Genomic DNA, 11,423 nt, shown 5'->3' with positions numbered 1-11,423 from the left:
TGACGTTCCTGCAGCTCCGTTGCTGCCTGCTTGGCCTAACTCCACGCGCCTGGGGGCGGGGCCTAGGCTCCATGCGTGGGGACCGGCGAGACTCGAGACTCCACGCCCCCGGAGGCAGGGCTAAGACTCCATGCACCTGGGAGCCCCGACGCCAAGCGCCAGAGGGCGGGGCCCTCACTCCACGTGCCAGGGGGCGGGGCCTAGACTCCACACGCTGGGGCGGGGGTGTGACTCCAAGCGCCAGAGGACCTAACTCCACAGGAGGCAGTGGGCCCTGATTCCATGCGTGGAGGCGGAGTCCTGACTCCACGTGCAGAACGCAAGCCTGCACTTGGCCACGTCTCACCTTGGGCTCACACTGAGCCCTTTTCACTTAAATCGGGCAGCTGTGCTACTGCTAACGTAGTTTCTTTTCTGAACCTAAACTCAGGACTTGACATTTCTCTTTGCCAACTTCCATCCGGTGGTTTTAGCTGAGCACTGGAACTTACTGTCAAGACCATTTTTAAACTTGATTTAGGCACCATCATGTGAGTGAACCCTCCTAGTTTTTGATCGTCTAGCACTGACAGCATTTCCAACAATCCTTTGATGTATTGAACAAGATAAACCCCCCCAGAGAGCATTGGGGTTCACCAAGCAGCTGCTCCCCCAGTCCCCTCAGCCTGTGAACACCACCAAGCTCAAGTCGTTTTTGTTTTTTTCCTGTGGTAACAGATATAAGGGATTTAATTCTATCATCCCAAACCAGACTTTCTCCTTTGATTCCAACAGTTTCATTTCTCTCGTTAAAATGCATCAGGGAGGAGCACTTGGGTGGCTCAGTCAGTTGGGCGTCCAACTTCGGCTCAGGTCATGATCTCGCGGTCCATGAGTTGGAGCCCCGCGTCATGCTCTGTGCTGACAGCTCAGAGCCTGGAGCCTGTTTCAGATTCTGTGTCTCCCTCTCTCTCTGACCTTCCCCTATTCATGCTCTGTCTCAAAAATGAATAAACGTTAAAAAAAATTTTTTTTAAATGCATCAGGGAAGTTTCACTTATGACCTGCAAGGTGAACAAAGGACAATCAGAAATTCACCAACTTTAGAAAGTGTAGGTAGTCTCCGGCAAAGGCAAGTGCAAAGGACCTGGGCCAACAAAGAGCATTTCCAATAAATAAATTTTTCCTAACACCACATAGAAAAACACTTAACAGGAAATGACAGGGAAAACAATTTAGTAGGAACCAGAGTGCTTAAACAATCTTTTTAAGTAATAGGCTTCAAAAGGAAGTTCTTTATCCTTAAAACATAGCTATTTAAGACCTGATACAGGGCTGCCTGGGTGGCTCAGTCAATTGAGCGTCTGACTTCCGCTCAGGTCATGATCTCACAGTTTGTGAGTTCGAGCCCTGAGCCCCGAGGCCCGCGTCAGGCTCTGTGCTGACAGCTCAGAGCCTGGAGCCTGCTTCGGATAATGTGTCTCCTTCTCTCTCTGCCCCTTCCCCACTCATGCTCTGTCTCTGTCTCTCAAAAATAAATAAATGTTAAAAAAAAAATTAAAAAAAGAAAAAAGACCTGATACAAGTACTCAACTTTCCGTGCTTAAATGCAATCTCAACAGATAACCTTTCATCTGTTTTTTAAAATTCTTTTTTCTTAGTGATTTAGAGGGACTATTTTCAAACTACAATTAAATATTTTGTAAGTACTATCTGGCAGTTCCTAATAAATTGAGTATATTGTACAATAAACCACTTCACATCTTTCAGCAAAAAAAAACCCATCACATATTTTTTTTTAATGTTTATTTTTGAGACAGTGACAGAGCACGAGCAGGGGAGGGCAGAGAGAGAGGGTGACACAGAATCCAAAGCAGGCTCCAGGCTCTGAGCTGTCAGCACAGAGCCTGACTCGGGGCTCAAACTGCAAGATCATGACCTGAGCCAAAGTCAGATGCTTAACTGAGTCATCCAGGTGTCTCAAAACCCACAAAATTTGAATAAAGCCATCACCCAATGAATCTGGACACAGTTAAAGTTTGCTTTAAATACTTCTTCAGGGGAGAAGATACCAAGCTGGTATCAATTAAAAGAAACATTTTTACAGTCTTGAAAAGTCTTTTATTTTTTTTACATTTATCATGCTATTAATTCATAGAGAATGGGTTCCCAGCTCAGGCTCCTTTCCACTGGTTCTCACAAAGTGTGCTTCTCTGGGTGGGGCAGGCTGGTGCTTCAGTTGAACCCAAGTACCTTTCTCCTTGGCTTCCTTCTTTTTCTGATCATTTTCCTTCACATGCTTCAGGAAGCTGTCTTAGCTCTTTGCTTAACGTGCTCAACATATACATGAATTCTCTTGGCAAGAATCTTGCCCTTGTTTGTTTACAATAATGCCAACAGCATGCTGGGTAACATTGCAGACTCTTCCAGTTTTGCCTGGGTAACATTTGTGGGGCATTCCTTTTTGAACAGTGCCCATTCCCTTGATGTGTACAATATCACCTTTCTTGTAGATTTGCGTGTATGTTCCTAAAGGAACAACTCCATGTTTTCTAAAAGGCCTAGAGAACATATAGCAAGTACCTCTCCTCTTTCCCTTTGTGTTGGTCATTTTGGTGAATTACTGGAAGATGGCGGTTCCAGCTGAAAGGCAGCTCAGGTCGTTTTCTAAGTGCTGGGTATGTAGCAACGATCAAAGAGGACAAAACAGGCCAATGGCCTGCCTTCATGGCACTTACATTCCAGAGGAAGGTGACAGACAAGAGACAACATACACGAGTGTAAATGTGGCTCACGCCTGTGTGCTCATGTGAAGGAGAGGGCTAGAAGTGGTTGCCCAGGTAGAAACCAGAGAAGCTTTCAAAGCCCTGGGGACAAGGGACAAAGACTGAGGCCCAGGGAAGTGGGGAGTGGGGGGTGGTTCTTTCCAGGAGGAGAGAGAGCAAAAGGGAGGGCCCTGCCTTTCAGCATGGTTGGTGTGGTGGGGACTAGTGAGAGGCAGGGGTGGGACGTGAGGTCCAGTGTGACAGGTCCAGTGGGCAGGGGAGGGCCCTGGGATCCTTAGAGAACATTGGGTTCTTCTCTAAGTCGTGGAGCCGGTGGAAGTTTCTGAGCAGAGGAGGGCCCTGGTCTGACTCACACTTTAACAGGCTCACTGGCTTCCTGACTGGAGAATTCCTGTAGGGAGAAGGGACAGAGCAGTAGGGGTGAGGGCTGTTGTAGAAATCTGGGGAGAGGGGGTGCTGTCTGGGCCCGCTGAGCTTCAGGGGCTGGGGCAGGCAGGATTTGTAGGTGGGTGCGGTGAGAGACACCACAGAGTCAAGGTAGACTCCAAGTGGGGTGGCCTTCACAGAACCAGGGATGGGGGGAGCCTGCTTGGGACATGCTGGGTTTGTCCAGAGAGAAGGCAAGGAAGCTGAACTTCTCAAGGACCTGCTCAACAAACACAAACCCAACACGTGTTTAAGGAAAACCATACAGACTTTACAAGGTGTTCAAGTTCATACTCATCTGTCTGTGACGGAAAAGGAGCTACTTCTCACTTATCCCTAGTCCTCAAGGTCACAATTTACCTTGGTACATCAGCTCAGCAGAAGTTAGGGATAATACTGCTTTAACTCAGTATTGGTTTGCAGGAACTATTCAAGACTGTATTGTTATGGGAACCAGAACATGTCAGGATGGCCCTGTTAATTTCAGTTTAGCTCAGGGTGCTGGGTTTCTGTTTTCTCTGAGAGTGGTGTGGAAAGTCTGTCATGGTTGTACCAGGAAAGAGCGTCGGTTTTTTTTCTAGAAGTTTGAGATGAGTACTAGAAGCAGTCCTCAGACCACAGCACAGATCAATCCCCCGGGAACTTGATAACGTGTCCACGACCACACCTGCGACCTACAGGTTTGGACTCCAGGGCTGTCATGGCCCAAGGATCTGCATTCTCAAGCATCCATTGCTACAGTGCTGACAACCCACCCTGGCTTGGAGGAACACTGAACTAGATGTGCGAGCCCCTGGGAACCTGAGCCCCGAGCCAAGGGCTGAGGTGTCAGCTGGGGAGAAAGGTGTCATCACCAGTGTTCAGGGACGAGATCACCAAGCAGGGAAGAGACGGGTCCTGAGCTGAGCCCTGGAGCTCCCAGTGGATAGAGCCTGAGGAGGTGAGAAGGAGCAGCAAAGGTGCTGAGGGACCAGGAGACCCTGTGTCTGAACACCTGGTGGTGATAGCCCAAGTGAGGGCAGATCGGTGTGTCAAATCCCCTGAGGGTTCAAGAAAAGAAGAGGGCTGAGGACTGATGGAATTGGGGGTGGGGTGCCTGATTCTGATGGTATCTGGTTCTCTGGGCTTCTTTTCTGGAACTGACCACTTCTGAGACAGTGCCTGAGGCTATGAACTCATGTGTGGGCACCTGGGGTCCCCACTTTCCTTTCTCAATGTTTACCTAATACACTCTTCCTTCATTTCACTAAGGACTGGCATCAGACTTCAAGCACAGCATTTGCCTACCTCTGACAGTCTTAGTTCTTCTTCCGCTGACAATATTTTTCCACCAGTGACCAATGGTTATCTTACAATAGCTGCACCCAGGACACACTTGCCCAGGACTTCTTAGGATGAACCCTTTTGAAGTGGCCACACATTTTCTGTCCCTTCACCTGTCTGGGACTGCAAAGCTTCCAGTATGTTCTACAGGTCTCATCTATTTAAAATTTAAAGATCCTGGACTTTGAATTCAAGATGGCAGACTGCTATTTGGAGTACAATCTGGCTGTCTTGACTAAAATTTGGCGTGTGCAGTAAGGCAAAATGAGCACACACTGCCTCCCCCTTCCTCTAAATCACAAGCAATGACCAAAAAGATACAGAGTTTGAAAATAAAAATAACCAGAGTGGAAAACCAGGAGGAGATTTGAGAAACTCAGGGAACGGTGAAAGATCAGCAACAGAGGGATTGCCTAAAACAATGAGCTTGATTTGACCTTGACACACAGAACAAGATACACCACAAACGGAGGGCATTCAGAATGACACACACAGCGAGTCTTCAAGTGGTCATGGCTCTGCTGGCACGTTCTGCATAAAGCATGGGGACAGAAGGGGATGTGCTGGGTCCTCCTGCTGGGGCCCCACGCAGTGTCCAGCAGCTGCTGTTGTTCTGGAGAGAAGCAGCCGGGACCTCAGGCAGACAATCGCCGTCACCTCACCTCTCCCAGCCGAGAGTGACATTCCATACAACTGGGGAGGGTGACATCAGTGTGTGACAGTCTCCTGGGACAGCACCTGGCTCCAAGTAGGTGTGTCATAGATGCCAGCTGTTGTGATTACCTGTTGGCCTAATGCGGTGGCCCGGTCTGCATTTCTCTTGCTCCAGACATAGTTCTGCGCTGTACTTCATAGGCACATAGTCCCCAGGCCTCAGCTCCCCGATCTGATGCTCTCCTTGGAGATGCCTCTCGGTGCCCTTTGGAAACATGAGCCCAGAGCATCTTGAGCACCTCTCCCTCAGGGGTGTGATCCTGGGGGTTAGTGGGCGGGGCCAGGGGCAAACATTGACCTTGAACAGCCACAAGGGGAAAGCCAAGCAGGAGAACCTGATGGGAACATAGGGGTTTTGGGGGGATAGGGTAACAGACCCTACCTGGGCGGGGCCTCTGGTGAGAACAGGAGACACATGTTGGTCTACGATGCTCCAGACTTGGAGACGGCATGGTTCCACAGAGGCCCTGGCTCTTTTTTCCCTTAGTGGGATTCCGACACAATTTTACGTCACATCCTTTGTAAACTCTTTTCCCAATAATATTCTCTGGCCATGACATCACTTTCCTCTTGCTTTTTAAACCCGTTTGGCTTTGATCCTTGGTTAATGCCGGGCAGGACCTTTCCCGATCACAACAGGCTCCAAGATGACAAATTCCTTTGTCCGGGGGCCCTGGCTCCTCCGTGTTCAGGCCTTCCACCTGGTCAGGTTTACAGGGAGCAGCACCGGTCTTGAATCCTGCATTTCCACACCAGTGATCCACTGCCGGGGAGGCTGGGGGGCTTCTGGGTGCTCTTCCTGTGGCCTCAAGGCATCATCAGGTGCAGCAGAGGTAAGTCAATGCCTGGTTCCAGTCAGCCCAGCTGTCAGGAGTATCCAGGCCACCACGTCCCTCCTGAGTCTGTGTCATCCCTGCCCTGCGGGATCTGGGGCACCTAACCAGCGAGTGCTGTCTCCTGGGCCTGGTTGGCATCTGCAGCATTGTTAAGATGTCTCCTTCTGTTTCCATCAAAGGGCCCACCCCAGCTAGGGTGTGCCACCCCAACAGCCTAAAACCCTGGTGCCATTGGCTCACCTGCTGGGGTTTCCCCACACGGCTGCTCAAGGTCAGTGGTTTGCCCCTGGTCCTGCCCACACCTCTGAGGAGGAGGTGCTCATGGGTGATCTGTTTAGAACCCAACAGATGCCCACAGAAGAAAAGCACACTGCTGTTTGGGGCAGAGTCCGATGTCCTGTGTCACATGCTGTTGCTTATCTTCTACAGGCTCCAAAGTTTAAAGGGGAAAAAATGGGAAGACATTTTTGAAGAAATCCACCCAGTACTTTTTTTTTTAGATTTTATTTTTAAGTAGTCTCTACATCCAACATGGGGCTCAAACTCACAGCCTCAAGATCGAGTCGCACACTCCACCTACTGCCAGGCCAGTGTCCCCACCCCAGTACCTTTTTAATCTGCAAATTGAGAGAGTTGTTAGCTGGGGTACACCACTTTGAGAATTAGTGTTTTGATGGTTACAAAATACACTCACTCTCTGTGCCCTCTTAGAATGGGGCAGGATGACAGCAAAGGAAATAACCAACAAAACTAAAAGGCAACCAACGGAATGGGAAAAGATATTTGCAAATGACATATCGGACAAAGGACTAGTATCCAAAATGTATAAAGAGCTCACCAAACTCCACATCTGAAAAACAAATAACCCAGTGAAGAAATGGGCAGAAAACATGAATAGACACTTCTCTAAAGAAGACATCCAGATGGCCAACAGGCACATGAAAAGATGCTCAACGTCGCTCCTTATCAGGGAAATAGAAATCAAAACCACACTCAGATATCACCTCACACCAGTCAGAGTGGCCAAAATGAACAAATCAGGAGACTATAGATGCTGGCGAGGATGTGGAGAAACGGGAACCCTCTTGCACTGTTGGTGGGAATGCAAATTGGTGCAGCCGCTCTGGAAAGCAGTGTGGAGGTTCCTCAGAAAATTAAAAATAGACCTACCCTATGACCCAGCAATACCGCTGCTAGGAATTTACCCAAGGGATACAGGAGTACTGATGCTTAGGGGCACTTGTACCCCAATGTTTATAGCAGCACTCTCAACAATAGCCAAATTATGGAAAGAGCCTAAATGTCCATCAACTGATGAATGGATAAAGAAATTGTGGTTTATATACACAATGGAGTACTACATGGCAATGAGAAAGAACGAAATATGGCCCTTTGTAGCAACGTGGATGGAACTGGAGAGTGTGATGCTAAGTGAAATAAGCCATACCCAGAGAAAGACAGATACCATGTATGTTCACTCTTATGTGGATCCTGAGAAACTTAACAGAAACCCATGGAGGAGGGGAAGGAAAAAAAAAAAAAAAAGGTTAGAGTGGGAGAGAGCCAAAGCAGTTCTCTTAAAAACTGAGAACTGAGGGTTGATGGGGGGTGGGAGGGAGGGGAGGGTGGGTGATGGGCATTGAGGAGGGCACCGGTTGGGATGAGCACTGGGTGTTGTATGGAAACCAATTTGACAATAAATTTCATATATTGGAAAAAAAAAAAAAAAGAATGGGGCAGGATGCTGCTGCGTTTGAGCAGCGGCCTCAATCTAACTGCACCCCAGAACGGCCTCGGGAGCTTTCAACAAACATCTATGGCCATGCTTACCTGACACATTCTGGTTGACCTGGTCTTGGATGGATTTGGGCATGGAAATTTTTGTAAAAGCTCCACAGATTATTCTCAAGGACTTCTGTGAGCCCCTAGGGGAGTGTCCAGGATGGAGAAATCTTCCACATTCCCCAGCAAAGGAGCAGGCCAGAGGGAGGGGGTCCCTTGGCAGAGAGGCACTTGGGAGAGGCCCAGCTGGACAAGATCTGTGTCCTGCCTCCTGGGGTCAGGGCTACCCCCACTGCCACTGGGGCTGATCAGGCAAACTTGGGAGGGGATGGTCGGTCACTATTGAGGAGCTCAGTGAAGGTGCCAGAATCCACTGCTTCATCAGCACCTGCTTGAGTCCATCGTGACGGCTGCCACCACACACTTGTTCCTGGTTACCCTGGGGTGCCCTCACCCCTCATCTAACCCCCCACCAGCTGTCTGGTCCACGGTGCTCCGCTGTCCTTGCTTGGCACTACCACCTCTGATCCCCAGTGCCACCCTCCAAGAACCTGGCTGGCTGAACCCACTTGCCATTGTGATGCCCAGGGGGCTGGGGACTCCCTGCAATTGTCGGACATCACCTGCTCAGCTCACATTACTGCAGACCAACCCTCCCAGGACCTAGTGGCCTAAACCACTTATTTTGATCACAAATCTCCAGTTTGCTAAGGGCTCAGTGAAGACAGCCATCTCTGTTCCCCTTGGTATCATTTGGGTCAGACAGAAAGGCTGGACCAGCTCATCTGAAGACTTGCTCATTCCCCACGTATCTGACGAGTGCCCTGGGGACTCAGACAGCTGGGCTCCTGGACTTCCCTCTCTCATCCTGGGCTCTCCACATGGTCTCTCCAGTACACCGGCTTTGGGGCAGCCAGGCTTTTTTTTAATTGCGGTGAGATTCACATAACATAAAACCCACCATTTTAAATGAACAATTCAGTAGCATTTAGTATATTTGCAATGTTGTACAAACAGCACCTCTAAGTCCAGAACATTTTTATCACCCCAAAAGGAAACCCATACCCATTAAGTGCCCATTCTCCTCTCCCCCCAACCCCTAGTAACCACCCACCTGCTTTCAGTCTCTATGAATTTGCCCATTCTGACATTTTACCTAAACAGAATCATGTAACATGTGATCTTTTGTGACTGGCTTGTTGTACTTAGCATAATGTTTTCAAGGTTTGTCCACATTGTAGCATGTGTATTTGATTTCTTCTTGTGGCCGAATTGTATGGCTATACCACCTTTTGTTTTCCTGTTCATCTTCTAGTGAATACCTGGGCTGTGTCTCTACCTTTCAGCTATTGTGAATAGAGCTGTCGTGAACATGTGTGTGCACACACATGCTGGAGTCCCTGCTTCCAAGTCTTTGGGGTGGATTCCAAGGAGTGGAATTGCTGGCACATGGTAATTTCAGTTTAACTTTTTGAGGAACCACCAAACAGTTTTCTACAATGGCCATATTATTGTACACTCCTACCATCAATGGATGAAAGTTCCCATTTCCCCACATGCTTGTGAACACTTATTTTCCATTTTTTGATCATCACTGTCCCAGAGGATGTGACTCACTTATCAGCCCTGGGCTCCCAAGGCACATGTGTGAGAGAGAGTCCAGTGGAAGTCTTATCCTATGCCTTTTAGATCTAGCCTGGAGCCAGGAAGCATCACTCCTGCCATATGCTAGTCATCAGAAAAGCAAGTCTCCACAGCCAGCACATGTTCAAGGGGAAGGGCTCCTTGGTATCTTCATGACATTTCTCATCCAGTGCTACTCAAAGTGCCAGCCTGTGGGATGACAAGGTGCTCACACCAGCACACTGCTTCCTCATCAGGAGAGTCTGTTGGCTGACCCAAGCGAGTGCTTAACTATTTAGCCGACTTACATTCAGACCCAAGCTCCTCATCTGGGCCTGTGACACAGGGGAAGAGCTGTGGGGCCCCTCAGGTCTTGCTGGGAACTAAGCCACCATTTCATGCCTTCAACTCTCTCCCAGCCTTTATGGGGCCCTCTTTAGGAAAAAGAATAAAGAATATGACTATAAAGTCAGGCTCAAAGATGAAGAATTAGAAATCACAGCGAATCACCCATTTTTCAAAGTTGACACATACCCAGACATCAAGAATTCTAGAAAACCAACACAATGGTTTCAGTGGCTGTGTTGCGCGTCTATAAGGCTTGGGCTCTGTGCTGTCGGATCACCCTTTGCATGATTTCCTGATGCCATTCAAGAGCAGAAAGATTCCTCAATCTTCCGTCCCTTGATCAAACTTTGAATTACTGATACTTCACATTTCTTTCCTCTTCACAACTCACACTGGCACGGACATAAGTTTTGGGAACTTTTGTCAAATGTGAGGAAACCACCATTAGGTTTCTTCCACGTGTGAGGTGTAGGATTCCAGGGCATGTCAGGAATTCCTAGGCTAATCTTTAACACGCTTTGCACTGCACAAGGCACATGCACTTACAGTTGTATGTGCCGCACAGCCCAGCATGCTCCTAACAAGCGGAGATTTCCATCTTGAGCAGGCATGGATGAGAATCAAGTCTTGTGCTTGTAAGTTTACACATCCAATGACTGGAAGAATTTTCCACAGACTAGCCTCTGGCTCCAAACATTTTTTTTTTAAGTTTATTTGAGAGAGAGAGAGAGAGTGCGAGCGTGTGCGCGAGTGGGAGAGGGGTAGAGAGAGAGAATCCCAAGCAGGCTCCATACCTTCCATGCAGAGCTCAACAAAGGGCTCAAACTCACGAACCATGAGATCATGACCCGGGCCGAAATTAAGAGTCAGACGCTTAACCGACTGAGCCATCCAGGAGCCTCCCAAACATTCCAAATCTTGTCTCCCTTCCGTGCCTCCCCTCCTTCTAGTCAGCGTGGTGATCAGCATGGCTGGCAGCAAACTGTCCTTCTGAAAGCCATCCTTTCTCCCCAGGAAGACCATCAATAACCCAGTAAACACCAAAGTGACAGCAAACCACACAAATACATCCTACCCACTCCAAATATGTCCCCAACTCGACTTCACCTTGGCCAAATCCCCAAAATGCCCACATCACCTCAGCACCACCCAACAGAAGAGGAAGTTGGAGTGGAGAGAGACCAGCTTTAACCAACTGCAGCTACAGAATCTCACCCTTGCAAATTTTAAAAAACCGTGGGCAGAGGCAGATTCACTGCCAAGGCCGGTCATCAGGACTTAGAAGGGGTCTTGGTGAGTGAGGGGCCTAGAGCTAAAACTTCATTTCAGTAGAAGTCCACCTTTAACATCTCCATCAAACCTTTCCTGCTCCTTATCCAATCTCCCTGCACCTGATGACCCTGCTTCCCACTTGCATGAGCGAACAGAACAGACAGCTTCCACCTGCCCGCCTGTGCACTGCGTCTTCTGGGCACCACTCTTGACTTACCCCTGCGTCCTACGCCCCCTACCTCTCCTGCTCTGATGGATCATTCCCTCAGCATAAACAGTACTTCTCTCCTGCCTCCACACCCACTCCATTACTGCTCCCTTCTCTGCTGTAAGT

The 11,423-nt window shown here is 48.8% G+C and overlaps 1 pseudogene; it reads right to left on the bottom strand.

The window, feature by feature from the left end:
- Positions 1–1,902: 1,902 nt before the first annotated feature.
- On the bottom strand, positions 1,903–6,861 carry LOC122489471 (annotated as a pseudogene).
- Positions 6,862–11,423: the final 4,562 nt, after the last annotated feature.

This window comes from Prionailurus bengalensis, chromosome B2, assembly GCF_016509475.1.
Source record: "Prionailurus bengalensis isolate Pbe53 chromosome B2, Fcat_Pben_1.1_paternal_pri, whole genome shotgun sequence".
Lineage (NCBI taxonomy): Eukaryota > Metazoa > Chordata > Mammalia > Carnivora > Felidae > Prionailurus > Prionailurus bengalensis.
This window is presented reverse-complemented; position numbering and strand designations above follow the sequence as displayed.